Below are 13,228 nucleotides of genomic sequence, written 5' to 3'. Positions count from 1 at the left end.
TTTGTCCCTTAGAACTTTTCTCTCTTTTCTTTGTCTCAATTTTTACTGCTACTGGTCTTTATTGGTTAAAATAAATAATCAGAAACAGATCTGAGGCTTGAAGACGATCGAGAGGGTCCATAGGATAGAAGAGAAGAAGTCGAAGAACAAGTGGAGAGTAGAAGAAGAAAAACGACAGATTGAGATGATTGGCAATTTGAACCCTAATTTGGAGAGAAGAAGGAGAAGAGGATTTGGGTTGTAGAGAGAATATTCAGTCGATTGTGTTTATGAGAATTTTTCAGAGAGAAAAATTGGTGATCTGCGATTATTACTGAGAATTTTGAGACGGATTATGAGGGAAGGAGAAAGAGAAGAGGGTGAGAGGTGATTTGCGATTGTGTTTCTTGGCCACTACCACTACTTCTGAGCTTCTGGGTTTGTCCCTCTTTGGCTGGGTTTTCTGGGTTTGTGTTTCTGGTTCTACTTCTGGGTTTGTGTTTCTGCTTGAAGAACAGGGGAATTTAGATTTGGGGTTAATTGGGGAGGTTTGTTTTTGTTAATTAAATTAGAGTTAATTTTGTTAATTGATTCTATTTTTTTAATTAAATTAAAATTTCTTATGTTAAATTTTTTTTTATTTATTTTTAAAATCCACGTCAGCTTCATTAATCCAGTCAGCGTGCCATTTCATCCCTCGTCGGAGCTCCGAGCTCCGGCGAGGACTGGCTCCAAACGTTTTGCAATGATGAGGACCTTTTGCACAAATTTTTCCGGTGATGGACTTAGTTCAGACGACGAGACAAAGACAAGGACCAATTTGAGGATTAAGCCTTTAAATTTTCTTGTTGTGTTTGTCTGTCAACCTACCGACTCACCCAAACGTGAACTCTGCTAGGACTTCCAACTTAAATATAAATTTTGAATTGGCCGAACTAGACCCAATTTTTGGCGGCAATGGCCTGGCCACCCCCATTTTTTGTTATATAGGCAAATCTTAATTGTTTGCAATATTAGTAAATTATGTTTAAAGAAAAAATGCTAGTAAATTAGTTCGTTCACTAAGGTTTGATCTCTGACTCCTTCACTCCTCATTCCCTTATGTTCCTTAACTCTTATCACTTGAGCTAACATTCGGGGGCATCTAACCACCCCCATTAGTCTACTTTGCCACCCCTAATTACTAATATAGTGCACTTTCATAAAACTACTAAATTGGTATAAAATTTATTTATGTGCATGTTTGGTTGCACATTTGAAACTCAAGTTAGATGATAAAATCAAGTTAATACATGAGGTACAATACGTAGCTTTTCCGGTAATGTGCTTTGGAGTATTGTCTAACACACATCCAAACATGATGTAAGCAATTCTACGAAAGTTGCCATCATCAATGAAATTTCTTAATGGGTTAGAGTAAAGTTGTCATTATAAAATTTTTAAACACTAAGAGGGGGTGGATTAGGTATTGACAAAAAATAGCAAATTTAACTTTTTTACAGTAACTAGTGTTCTTTACCCGTGCGTTGCACGGCGATTAATTTTATTGTAAAGATAAATCGATAGTAATGTGTTTTTAACTTAGTTTAGTCTCTTTTCAGTAAGTATATATAAAAGATATGGAACATAACATATGTTACAAACATGTACATGAATTGACCATAGAAAATATATTTATTCAATGAGGTTGTAGATACCTCACATGGACTACACTTGAATAGAAATAAAAAACACGTTTTTAAGTAATGCATTACATGGAAATTGAAATAAGATAAAAATAACAATGACACCAAAATGAACCCTTATTCGAAATTGTAGTCAATGGTTAATGATAAAGACTTCATAACCGAGCTTGTTGTCAATCAAGCATATTTGTGCTATAGAACCTAGAAAGGAAGGGAAAATTATTAGTGTAATAATCAGTAACTAATACAAATATAAACTGTGTATAATTTGAAAGTGTAAGCTAACCTTATAGAAACGTCTATACACCTTCAAATTAGATGATCAATAACTTGCTTGATATCTTTTTATGCTGTAAAACAATAAAGAGATTAACCATATCAGTTTTTCTATTTCTACCATTGAAATTGAAATTAAATGTAAGATAAATAAACACTTACATGTCAAATATTATCGAAGACTTCTTGATACACTACGTTGCGTGTAGTGTTTGATACAACTCCTTCGTCATCTATGATAAGGATCTTCAACCCTTTTCTAGATTTAACTCTAGAAAGTGCAACATATAGCTGCCCGTGAGTAAAGACAGGCCTTGGCAAATACAGTCCAACATGAGATAAAGATTGTCCCTGACTTTTATTTATAGTCATTGCAAAACATAGAGCAACAGGGAATTGTCTGCGCTGGAATTTGAATGGAATGTCAGAATTAGATGGAGTTAAGCTCATCCTTGGAATAAATGCTTTTTCACCTATATTGTTTCCATTTAAAACAGTAGCAACAATTATATATTTAGTCAAAGCATTGACTATCATTCGAGTGCCATTACACAACCCTGCAGCTTGGTCTATGTTTCGAATGAGCATGATAGGGACACCAGCTTTCAGTTTAATTGCATGGTTTGGAATTCCAGAGCATTTGAAATCATTTAAGAATTCAGATGTAAACCATTCTGCATTGACACCCGAATCTTCGTCTGACTTGCACGGAGTATCACAACTCAAATATTCTGTTTCATCACCAGGAATCATTCCTAACATAAAGTTGTTGATTTCCTCTACACATTCAAGTGTTGGTGCAAGGATCGCTCTTTCTTGGAAGAATGATTTTTTTTGCAAATTATGTGCAAGTTTTGGATATGCAAAATTAACTAATTCAAGCAACGGTTCCTTACACTGTTCAATAAGAAGATCTGGAGGAATCTCAATAAGTGTTTCTTCCTCATCAATCGTTTTAACTGTACCATCTCCCACTTGAAGCAACCAATCAGCAAACTCTTTTATTTCTGCTGCTGAAGAAGTCGATGTAGCATTTTGCAATCTCATATTAATAGTCAGCTTCATTACCTTGCAATGCTTCCATAAATATGAAGAATTGATAGCTGAACCGACAATTTCTGAACGACTTCCTTTGGAAATAACTAGAAGTATTTGTCTAAAGTCGCCTCATAGTACCACAACTTTACCTCCGAATGGAATGTCATAACCATGGGTAAACTGGGTCTTCATAATGTCATTAAGAGATCTGTCTAAAGCTTCAAAGCAATGTTTGTTTAACATAGGTGCCTCATCCCAAATAATTAGGCTTGCTTTTTTCAATAATTCAGCTTTTGGGGAACCGTGACGAAGATTACAGGTTGAAATCTCATTTATTGATATAGGAATAGAAAACCTTGAATGAGCAGTTCTACCTCCAGGTAACAATAGCGATGCAATTCCGCTAGATGCGACATTTAAGACGATAAGGCCCCTTGAACGCAAAGCAGCAGATAATGTATTCCAGACAAATGTTTTTCCAGTTCCTCCAAAACCATATAGAAAAAAGAATCCACCGTTATCAGACAAAACAGCATCCAAAACATTCTTATAAACAATCTCTTGCTCCGAAGTAAGAGAACCGACCAATTCATCATGTATCTTTACCATTTCATCCCTATTATAATTCAACTCATCTGCAATGAATCTATTTTCAAAATTCTGAATTTCTGAAAATTTAGGGTATGGTAAACATGGAAATTCCTCCAGTGACCTTCCATTGCCTTGCAATATTTTTTCAATCTCAATCAGACATAAGTTCTGTAATTCTTCATCCTCTATACGAAGATCTGAATGAAATTAAATGAAATAAGGTAAATAATGTAAATTAGAAAATTAAATTAAATGCTTCAATTTTGATTTTTTTTTTACATGGTGAGAAAGAAAATGAAGTTACACAACTTTAAGTTACATTCCTAATCACACTCACCATATTTTGATAATTTCAATTTAGAATTATTTTTATAATCTGGTAGTAGTTTTATATTCTGGACATTAAACACAGAACGACTATACATGTTAAATCAAGTTATTCCAACAATATGTTAAACAATACGGAAATCAAGTTATTCCAACGTTCTAGAATTATACATGTTAAAAAAATACATGCATACTACTTCTTAAGGGATAAAAAAAAAATATCTAATTATGGCTTTAAAAAATAATTTTGATGAAATACCTGGAATGTTGAGTGATTTTCTTCTGTCATATAAAATCTCATCACTTAAAAGAGTCCAAGACTTTCTCCAAACTTCTTGTGGCCTAGAAATCAAGTTTGTCATCAGCATTCTGGTAAATAATTTCCTTAGTTGAGATCCGGAACCAAGCTCACTTGCAATTGAAATTGCATCAACATACTCTCGGTCATCCTCCAGTAATCCCATCGCTTCGCATGCATCGCGGAATGTGGGATATACAACACCCTTTACAGTTCTTATGCTTTTAAAACTGTCACAACCTTTTTGCCTATTTAATAAAACACGCATGTAGTAATTTTCTCCCATTTCAGGAGCAATAAATTGCAAACGACCAAGAGAAACGCCTCTTTTCCTAGGAAGCCATATTGTTGATTTTTTGTTGTACACAAACTTGGAAGGAAATTCTGCATATGTGAGATTTCTCCCCTCCGAGTACTTCTTGTTGGCATCCATCCATGCCAAGAATTGAGTGCCCTTTTTAGTTGAGTTTTCCTTCACAACTTCCAAATCGTCATTCTCTTTGAATAAAACACTTTGTTGGTTTGGAAGATGAAGTCCTAATCTCAACACTGGAGGCCACCTATCATGAATATCATATTTGAATGTTCTCCACGCGGCTTCACATGGAGTAAGGTACCTGCAAAATTAATTTGATGAGTAAATAACTAAATTCAAATGATATTAATCTTAAACTCATGTTATATGGTAGCTCCATTCAATTCAATTCAAATGTCAACCTTTGCTATTACGCTTGAAGACGCCTCAGACCTTGTTCCAGAAATCGGTGGATCCATCCAAGGGAACGGATCTGCACCATTCTGGTTAAAGATAAAATAAAAATTTAAATTCATTACAGAGTCGCAAATTATATTAACAAATAATAGACATATTAAGCTAATCTAATTACAGGTAGGAAGGTCATTGCCGCTCTGAATTGATTAATAATTTTTTGATCAGCACATAGTTTTTTGACACGGTACGATTTCTCAAACTTTGATGGGAAACTATTTCCAACCTCAATCTTGAATAAAAACGTTCTGTCGATCAAGTTCAAAATTTCAGTCGGGATTGCTAAAGGATCAGAACCCTGCAATTGTGGGAAAAAACATGTTAAATATGGTTAATAAGTTATCTATAAAGTCTAAAATTGATCATACGCTATTGGGTAATTTCATACAGTAGTTTCAAGCAGATCTGCACATGATTAGTTAAGCAGTGCAGTAGCCTCCTGATAAAAAATGACAAAGGTTGCAGTGTCTTTGGAATCCATCACCCGAAGTTGTAGTCTGTATTTGGAGCCGGGGAAACAACGTGACGATTACATGGCTCACAGAAATACATTCCGTCGGCAGGATATACCTTCTTGCTACACTTGCACGCAGGGTAGTACCAATCCATACCATCTGCAATGTACTTAACCGTACCAAGAACCACACAATAGGACTTCTGAAAAATTAACACCAAAAATGTTACAATGTGTGATATCTGTTGCTATATAAATAGTGTAGTTGGTTTAAATAATGTGTAAATCATGAATTTCAACACAAACACATGGTATATTTATCAATTTTTGAACTCTGAAACACATTAATAGCATTTTAACTGAATTAAATATCGATTTCAATCATAAATTCTTAACGGAATTCTCAATTATGAGGATTTTTATTTTCTGAAATTGGCATCCCTGATTCAGTTCTTTAGACTGTAATGATAATTTTATTTTCTGAAGTCAGATAACGGTTTTTAATGTAACGATCAGTGGACATGATATCTTATTCCTTTTTCAAGAGGTAAAGATTTTATTTATTTCAAAATTACATGAACCCTTTCAAATTAGAGTGGGTTCTTATTGCAGGCACTGGATACGGGAAAAATCTAATTTTTAAAATAGACACATTTGAACCCATATACATACCTCTGCAAGATCTTTTAGTTGCTCAATGGTTTTCCCATCATTCTGCTTTAAAAAATCATCTTCAGGGGTAGTTTTTCCTGCAGAATCTTGCAGCGGACTGATGACATGCACTGCACTATTATGTGATTCCAAAAACCTAACAGATAGACGATTAATTTATTTTATCTAAATAGAAAAAAGGGGAGTAAATTAAAACCCTTTAGAGCTTAACTGACCTAGTTCGGAGGGGGGCAGCTTCTTCTATGAGAGGATTAAAAATCACCTTGGTAGCTCCGTAAACATTTTGGAGACTTGTCTTACCTGTAGCATCCAAATTATGAATGTTTGCATTTACAAATTTGTCATGTACTTTAATTATTTGACACCAGATGAAACTTTAAAATACCTTTAAAGGGCTTGACTTTGACACAACTCACAACAACAACGGGGCATTGGTTGCATCAGCAGATCCAAGGTAACCAACGACCTCATCGACATACTTTCCAAAAAAGGCGCATTCAACCCGAGCCCTACCAAAACAAATGCGAAATTATAAATTTTTAAAAAATTAATAATTAAACACGCGGAAACTTGAATAAGGAATGATATTGGGTGTACCCATCTTGATCAAGTTCAATCGTAATTCTTTTTTGCTTCCCACCATCTTTTTCGAATTCTTGTTCAGCACTTGCACCAGTGAGAATTCCAATCACATCTGTACAATCATAGAAACATTAATCCAAATAACATATCAGTAATTTTGAAAAACAAAAGGATAAAAAAAAGAGGCTTAAGATTCACACCAATTTAGGCTTGTTTATTTTTTTATTCATAAATTACACCAAACCGTATATTTCTAAACGTAAAATATATCTAGGCCAAACTGTGAGTAAACAAATTTAATATAAATAATACGAAATTGGTGTTTAATGAAGCAAATCTTGGTTTTTTTTCTAGACTAACGTGGAAGCAAATCTCACATTTAAATCTAAAATAATTGTACGGGTTCTAGTCAATGGTCTTGCATTTAAATCTAAATTAATCTCACATACCTATCAGAAAAGACGTATCAAGATCCTTGAACATTATATCAGATATTGGTACAAAATTGTACGGGCTCAAGTCAATGGTCTTGTTGGGAATCAAGCGCACATATGTATGAATATCAAAGTTAATTTTGAAAGGATGCGAGGTCGGTCGGAAATCACGACCGCTTTCTCCAACGCCGAAGAACGAAATCTGATATACACGACCCTCACTTAGTAAAGATTGGAATCGGTATATCAGAGTCTTCCGAACGGAAGCATGTATTTTACAACCCTGAAATTCAATTAAAGGATAACGTAAGAATTTATAATTTAAACAAAAATGACGTAAAAAAAGATAGTTTATGTGAAAAGTTATTTACCTTCTCATCCATGAGTATCATGTCCATGGAAAATGGAAGCTTGGATCCATATAGGCTTGGACTAAGCCACAACCGGTTCACCTTTGCGACAATACACCAGTTAGTTCTCTTTAGAGGCATCGATGGTTGAGAGATCGTCGATTGCCATTAGAACAAAGAAATCTTCAAAGGTAATGGTTGGTGGGAATAAAAGATGAATTTGAAGAATGAACATGAGGTTATTTATATAGGAAATTGAGAATTAGGGTTACTCCATTCTAAAAATGGAAGGAAAAAAAAATAATGGCAGTCCACCTCCATATTTGCTGCGGCCTGAATCAACACACGGAGAAATTCAAAATCAGTCTTGACTTTTGTTTTTAAATCATATTGGTCAATCTCACTATTATTTGTTATGATTCCTAATAGCATGGTCCTTTTGTTATGATTCCCACGTTGATTGGTTCGAAATTTAATGACTGCAAAACTTATTTTAGGAAATTTAATGGTCCGAATGGAATTGACCATATACACTTTCATGATTGCAAAAATTAGTTTTACAAATAAGGAAATGAATGCAAAACAATAGTAACGTAAAAATGGGGAGTAGCAAAACAATTTCAGTTTTTGAAGTTAAAATAATATGGGCCCATGTAATTGACGGAAATAGTTCAAATCAACACCATTTCATTATTATTTTGATTAAGTTTTGGTCAATGCATTTACAGAATTTGTATTCAATTTGATTTAAAACGCACAGATGAAAATTATTACGTTTTTATTGTTTTTGCATCAGAAGCTTGGAAACAAATTAAGAGTCATTGAACCATTAAATGAGAAACCCCATTCTTTGATTAATGGGCTAAAAACTGAAATAAGTAATTGGGCTTTTACAATTGAGGTCCAAAATAATTAGGAGGTGACACTTGTCACGTAAAGAGGGGGGGTGGAGAGTGGGTCTTAGAGTGCCATGTCATGGAGGTGGGGCTCATAGCCTTCCTCTTTTCTATAATATATAGAAAACAACGTGACGATTACATGGCTCACAGAAATACATTCCGTCGGCAGGATATACCTTCTTGCTACACTTGCACGCAGGGTAGTACCAATCCATACCATCTGCAATGTACTTAACCGTACCAAGAACCACACAATAGGACTTCTGAAAAATTAACACCAAAAATGTTACAATGTGTGATATCTGTTGCTATATAAATAGTGTAGTTGGTTTAAATAATGTGTAAATCATGAATTTCAACACAAACACATGGTATATTTATCAATTTTTGAACTCTGAAACACATTAACAGCATTTTAACTGAATTAAATATCGATTTCAATCATAAATTCTTAACGGAATTCTCAATTATGAGGATTTTTATTTTCTGAAATTGGCATCCCTGATTCAGTTCTTTAGACTGTAATGATAATTTTATTTTCTGAAGTCAGATAACGGTTTTTAATGTAACGATCAGTGGACATGATATCTTATTCCTTTTTCAAGAGGTAAAGATTTTATTTATTTCAAAATTACATGAACCCTTTCAAATTAGAGTGGGTTCTTATTGCAGGCACTGGATACGGGAAAAATCTAATTTTTAAAATAGACACATTTGAACCCATATACATACCTCTGCAAGATCTTTTAGTTGCTCAATGGTTTTCCCATCATTCTGCTTTAAAAAATCATCTTCAGGGGTAGTTTTTCCTGCAGAATCTTGCAGCGGACTGATGACATGCACTGCACTATTATGTGATTCCAAAAACCTAACAGATAGACGATTAATTTATTTTATCTAAATAGAAAAAAGGGGAGTAAATTAAAACCCTTCAGAGCTTAACTGACCTAGTTCGGAGGGGGGCAGCTTCTTCTATGAGAGGATTAAAAATCACCTTGGTAGCTCCGTAAACATTTTGGAGACTTGTCTTACCTGTAGCATCCAAATTATGAATGTTTGCATTTACAAATTTGTCATGTACTTTAATTATTTGACACCAGATGAAACTTTAAAATACCTTTAAAGGGCTTGACTTTGACACAACTCACAACAACAACAACGGCATTGGTTGCATCAGCAGATCCAAGGTAACCAACGACCTCATCGACATACTTTCCAAAAAAGGCGCATTCAACCCGAGCCCTACCAAAACAAATGCGAAATTATAAATTTTTAAAAAATTAATAATTAAACACGCGGAAACTTGAATAAGGAATGATATTGGGTGTACCCATCTTGATCAAGTTCAATCGTAATTCTTTTTTGCTTCCCACCATCTTTTTCGAATTCTTGTTCAGCACTTGCACCAGTGAGAATTCCAATCACATCTGTACAATCATAGAAACATTAATCCAAATAACATATCAGTAATTTTGAAAAACAAAAGGATAAAAAAAAGAGGCTTAAGATTCACACCAATTTAGGCTTGTTTATTTTTTTATTCATAAATTACACCAAACCGTATATTTCTAAACGTAAAATATATCTAGGCCAAACTGTGAGTAAACAAATTTAATATAAATAATACGAAATTGGTGTTTAATGAAGCAAATCTTGGTTTTTTTTTTCTAGACTAACGTGGAAGCAAATCTCACATTTAAATCTAAAATAATTGTACGGGTTCTAGTCAATGGTCTTGCATTTAAATCTAAATTAATCTCACATACCTATCAGAAAAGACGTATCAAGATCCTTGAACATTATATCAGATATTGGTACAAAATTGTACGGGCTCAAGTCAATGGTCTTGTTGGGAATCAAGCGCACATATGTATGAATATCAAAGTTAATTTTGAAAGGATGCGAGGTCGGTCGGAAATCACGACCGCTTTCTCCAACGCCGAAGAACGAAATCTGATATACACGACCCTCACTTAGTAAAGATTGGAATCGGTATATCAGAGTCTTCCGAACGGAAGCATGTATTTTACAACCCTGAAATTCAATTAAAGGATAACGTAAGAATTTATAATTTAAACAAAAATGACGTAAAAAAAGATAGTTTATGTGAAAAGTTATTTACCTTCTCATCCATGAGTATCATGTCCATGGAAAATGGAAGCTTGGATCCATATAGGCTTGGACTAAGCCACAACCGGTTCACCTTTGCGACAATACACCAGTTAGTTCTCTTTAGAGGCATCGATGGTTGAGAGATCGTCGATTGCCATTAGAACAAAGAAATCTTCAAAGGTAATGGTTGGTGGGAATAAAAGATGAATTTGAAGAATGAACATGAGGTTATTTATATAGGAAATTGAGAATTAGGGTTACTCCATTCTAAAAATGGAAGGAAAAAAAAATAATGGCAGTCCACCTCCATATTTGCTGCGGCCTGAATCAACACACGGAGAAATTCAAAATCAGTCTTGACTTTTGTTTTTAAATCATATTGGTCAATCTCACTATTATTTGTTATGATTCCTAATAGCATGGTCCTTTTGTTATGATTCCCACGTTGATTGGTTCGAAATTTAATGACTGCAAAACTTATTTTAGGAAATTTAATGGTCCGAATGGAATTGACCATATGCACTTTCATGATTGCAAAAATTAGTTTTACAAATAAGGAAATGAATGCAAAACAATAGTAACGTAAAAATGGGGAGTAGCAAAACAATTTCAGTTTTTGAAGTTAAAATAATATGGGCCCATGTAATTGACGGAAATAGTTCAAATCAACACCATTTCATTATTATTTTGATTAAGTTTTGGTCAATGCATTTACAGAATTTGTATTCAATTTGATTTAAAACGCACAGATGAAAATTATTACGTTTTTATTGTTTTTGCATCAGAAGCTTGGAAACAAATTAAGAGTCATTGAACCATTAAATGAGAAACCCCATTCTTTGATTAATGGGCTAAAAACTGAAATAAGTAATTGGGCTTTTACAATTGAGGTCCAAAATAATTAGGAGGTGACACTTGTCACGTAAAGAGGGGGGTGGTGGAGAGTGGGTCTTGGAGTGCCATGTCATGGAGGTGGGGCTCATAGCCTTCCTCTTTTCTATAATATATAGAAAACAACGTGACGATTACATGGCTCACAGAAATACATTCCGTCGGCAGGATATACCTTCTTGCTACACTTGCACGCAGGGTAGTACCAATCCATACCATCTGCAATGTACTTAACCGTACCAAGAACCACACAATAGGACTTCTGAAAAATTAACACCAAAAATGTTACAATGTGTGATATCTGTTGCTATATAAATAGTGTAGTTGGTTTAAATAATGTGTAAATCATGAATTTCAACACAAACACATGGTATATTTATCAATTTTTGAACTCTGAAACACATTAACAGCATTTTAACTGAATTAAATATCGATTTCAATCATAAATTCTTAACGGAATTCTCAATTATGAGGATTTTTATTTTCTGAAATTGGCATCCCTGATTCAGTTCTTTAGACTGTAATGATAATTTTATTTTCTGAAGTCAGATAACGGTTTTTAATGTAACGATCAGTGGACATGATATCTTATTCCTTTTTCAAGAGGTAAAGATTTTATTTATTTCAAAATTACATGAACCCTTTCAAATTAGAGTGGGTTCTTATTGCAGGCACTGGATACGGGAAAAATCTAATTTTTAAAATAGACACATTTGAACCCATATACATACCTCTGCAAGATCTTTTAGTTGCTCAATGGTTTTCCCATCATTCTGCTTTATAAATAAGGAAATGAATGCAAGACAATAGTAACGTAAAAATGGGGAGTAGCAAAACAATTTCAGTTTTTGAAGTTAAAATAATATGGGCCCATGTAATTGACGGAAATAGTTCAAATCAACACCATTTCATTATTATTTTGATTAAGTTTTGGTCAATGCATTTACAGAATTTGTATTCAATTTGATTTAAAACGCACAGATGAAAATTATTACGTTTTTATTGTTTTTGCATCAGAAGCTTGGAAACAAATTAAGAGTCATTGAACCATTAAATGAGAAACCCCATTCTTTGATTAATGGGCTAAAAACTGAAATAAGTAATTGGGCTTTTACAATTGAGGTCCAAAATAATTAGGAGGTGACACTTGTCACGTAAAGAGGGGGGGTGGTGGAGAGTGGGTCTTGGAGTGCCATGTCATGGAGGTGGGGCTCATAGCCTTCCTCTTTTCTATAATATATAGATATAGAAAACAACGTGACGATTACATGGCTCACAGAAATACATTCCGTCGGCAGGATATACCTTCTTGCTACACTTGCACGCAGGGTAGTACCAATCCATACCATCTGCAATGTACTTAACCGTACCAAGAACCACACAATAGGACTTCTGAAAAATTAACACAAAAAATGTTACAATGTGTGATATCTGTTGCTATATAAATAGTGTAGTTGGTTTAAATAATGTGTAAATCATGAATTTCAACACAAACACATGGTATATTTATCAATTTTTGAACTCTGAAACACATTAACAGCATTTTAACTGAATTAAATATCGATTTCAATCATAAATTCTTAACGGAATTCTCAATTATGAGGATTTTTATTTTCTGAAATTGGCATCCCTGATTCAGTTCTTTAGACTGTAATGATAATTTTATTTTCTGAAGTCAGATAACGGTTTTTAATGTAACGATCAGTGGACATGATATCTTATTCCTTTTTCAAGAGGTAAAGATTTTATTTATTTCAAAATTACATGAACCCTTTCAAATTAGAGTGGGTTCTTATTGCAGGCACTGGATACGGGAAAAATCTAATTTTTAAAATAGACACATTTGAACCCATATACATACCTCTGCAAGA

General features: G+C 33.9%; 1 pseudogene; it reads right to left on the bottom strand.

Annotated features, from left to right (window-relative positions):
- Nucleotides 1–2,105: 2,105 nt before the first annotated feature.
- Nucleotides 2,106–13,210, bottom strand: LOC130736490 (uncharacterized; annotated as a pseudogene).
- Nucleotides 13,211–13,228: the final 18 nt, after the last annotated feature.

This window comes from Lotus japonicus, chromosome 2 (genome assembly GCF_012489685.1).
Source record: "Lotus japonicus ecotype B-129 chromosome 2, LjGifu_v1.2".
Taxonomy (NCBI): Eukaryota; Viridiplantae; Streptophyta; class Magnoliopsida; order Fabales; family Fabaceae; genus Lotus; species Lotus japonicus.
The sequence above is the reverse complement of the archived record's forward strand: the minus strand, read 5'-3'. Positions and strand labels throughout refer to the sequence as shown.